This window comes from Ranitomeya imitator, chromosome 4, assembly GCF_032444005.1.
Source record: "Ranitomeya imitator isolate aRanImi1 chromosome 4, aRanImi1.pri, whole genome shotgun sequence".
Taxonomy (NCBI): Eukaryota; Metazoa; Chordata; class Amphibia; order Anura; family Dendrobatidae; genus Ranitomeya; species Ranitomeya imitator.
Window position 1 is genome coordinate 19,721,683 of NC_091285.1, and position 3,165 is coordinate 19,724,847.

The window sequence follows — 3,165 nt, forward strand, 5'->3', positions numbered from 1 at the left end:
CCCTCTCACCTGAAACGTCACAGTCAGAGGACGGAAGACACCGCAGCCCAGAAACAGGGAGAGGCGAGTATGGCAAATCTCGGGGCCCCATAGCAAGCAGCGGGGGATCGGGCCCCATAGCACGCCAGTGACCCTGATGGTGAGTGAGCCCCTCCACCTGCTCAGGGCCCCGGCACTTGCCCGCGTGCGCCGGGTGTTGATACCGGCCCTGTACATATTCATACATCATATATAAAGGACTGAATACCTGTTATAATTTTTCCTGTGTCTACATAGCTGAACCCAAACTTTACTCTGAGTATTAAATAATTGTAGTTTATTTTCTCTCTTCTTCCATCAGCCATGGCGTCTATTGATCTGAGAGACGAGCTGCTCTGCTCCATCTGTCTGAGCACTTATACAGATCCTGTAATGCTGAGATGTGGACACAACTTCTGCCGGGTCTGTATTGATCGTGTGCTGGATACACAGGACGAGTCTGGAGTTTATTCCTGTCCTGTATGCAGAGAAGAGTTTCAGCAGCGGCCGGCACTGATGAGGAACCTATATCTCCATAATGTCGCTGAACGTTTCCTGATTACTCAGCAAGAACAAAAGGAGATCACCGGGATCTGCTGCACTTACTGTGTGGACTCTCCGGTACCTGCTGTTAGATCCTGTCTTCGCTGTGAGGCTTCTCTGTGTCATAAACACCTGAGGGTTCACAGCAAATCACCAGAACACGTCTTATCTGATCCCAGCACTTCTCTGGAGAAAAGGAAATGTTCTGTCCATAAGAAGATCCTGGAATATTACTGCACCGAGGACGCTGCTTGTATCTGTGTGTCCTGCATTTTGATTGGGGAACATCGGGGACATCGTGTGGAGATGCTGGATGAGGCCTCAGAGAAGAAGGAGAAACTGAGAAATGTTCTGCAGAAACTGATCACAAAGAGAGAGAAGACTGAGGAAAGAGTCCGGAGTCTGGAGGAGCGGAGGAGAAAAGCTCAGGAAAAAGCAGCTGGAGAAGCCGAGAGTCACTGCCCTGTGTACAGACATCAGGAGACGGGTGGACGACCTGGAGAAGAAGGTCCTGAGTGAGATCTCCAGGCAGGAGAAGGAAGAGTCACTGTCACTGTCTGCTCGGATCCATCAGCTGGAAATAAAGAAGGACGAGCTGTCCAGGAAGATGAGACACATTGAGGAGCTGTGTAACATGACGGATCCACTGACTGTCTTACAGGATCCAGACACCGGTGACTTGTGTGATCCTGAGGAGGAGGGAGGTGATGAGGACACAGGAGGACATGATAAACAGCTCCATGATGGAGATGACCTGGATGTGGCTGTGATCTCACACACATTACACACATTATGTGAGGTAATATCAGGTATAAGGAGCGGGATCTATGTGGAGGATCCTGCAGACATATTACTGGATGTAACCACAGCTGGTAATAGTCTCCTTATATCAGACGACCTGAAAACTGCAACCTGGACAGAAGAGAAACAGAAACGTCCAGAAACAGCAGAGAGATTCCAGTATAATCAGGTGATGAGCAGGAGAGGATTTACCTCAGGACGACATTACTGGGATGTGGAGATCAGGAGATCAAGGTGGTGGATAGTGGGGATGTGTTATCCCAGTATAGACAGGAGGGGAGAGCAGTCAGCGATTGGAGGAAATAATAACAAATCCTGGTGTTTGTGGAGATGTGATAATCAGTATCTTGTGAGACATGACAGGAAAATGATCCGGTTACCTGACGAGATCTCCAGTGATAGGTTCAGGATATGTCTGGATTATGAGGCCGGGCAGTTGTCCTTTTATGAGCTGTGTGACCCCATCAGACACTTACACACCTTCACTGCCACCTTCTCCGAGCCCCTTCATGCTATATTATGTGTATGTCATGGTTCTATAAAGATATTAGGGAGAAGCAGAAACTGGAAGAAACCATCATAATTTAGAGGGAAGGTCCCACCAGTTTTCTTGTAGTTTGTTTTTTTGTGTGAAATTAAGCTTAAAATAGTAATTAAAATGTATTAACCCCTTAGTGACAGAGCCAATTTGGTACTTAATGACCAGGCCAATTTTTGCAATTCTTACCACTGTCACTTTATGAGGTTATAACTCTGGAACGCTTCAACGGATCCCGCTGATTCTGAGATTGTTTTTTCATGACATATTGTACTTCATGTTAGTGGTAACATTTCTTCGATATTACTTGCGATCATTTATGAAAAAAACGGAAATATGGCGAAAATTTTTAACATTTTGCAATTTTCAAACTTTGTATTTTTATGCCCTTAAATCAGAGAGATATGTCACGAAAAATAGTTAATAAATAACATTTCCCACATGTCTACTTTACATCAGCACAATTTTGGAAACAAAATTTTTTTTTGTTAGGGAGTTATAAGGGTTAAAAGTTGACCAGCAATTTCTCATTTTTACAACACCATTTTTTTTTAGGGACCACATCACATTTGAAGTCATTTTGAGGGGTCTATATGATAGAAAATAATGAAGTGTGACACCTTTCTAAAAACTACACCCCTCAAGGTTCTCAAAACCACATTCAAGAAGTTTATTAACCCTTTACGTGCTTCACAGGAACTGAAACAATGTGGAAGGAAAAAAATGAACATTTAACTTTTTTTTGCAAACATCTTAATTCAGAACCATTTTTTTTATTTTCACAAGTGTAAAAACAGAAATGTAACCATAAATTTTGTTATGCAATTTCTCCTGAATACGCCAATACCCCATATGTGGGGGTAAACCACTGTTAGGGCGCACCGCAGAGCTTGGAAGAGAAGGAGTGCCGTTTGACTTTTTCAATGCAGAATTGGCTGGAATTGAGATCGGACGCCATGTCACGTTTAGAGAGCCCCTGATGTGCCTAAACAGTGGAAACTCCCCACAAGTGACACCATTTTGGAAACTAGACCCCTTAAGGAACTTATCTAGATGTGTGGTGAGCACTTTGAACCCCCAAGTGCTTCACAGAAGTTTATAATGTAGAGCCGTGAAAATAAAAAATCGCTTTTGTTTACACAAAAATCATCTTTTCGCCCACAAATTCTTATTTTCACAAGGGTAACAGGAGAAATTAGACCACAAAAGTTGTTGTGCAATTTCTCCTGAGTACGCTGATACCCAATATGTGGGGGTAAACCACT

General features: G+C 43.7%; 1 pseudogene; it reads left to right on the forward strand.

The window, feature by feature from the left end:
* The first annotated feature begins 342 nt into the window (after window positions 1-342).
* Window positions 343-1,945, forward strand: LOC138673911 (E3 ubiquitin-protein ligase TRIM39-like; annotated as a pseudogene).
* Window positions 1,946-3,165: the final 1,220 nt, after the last annotated feature.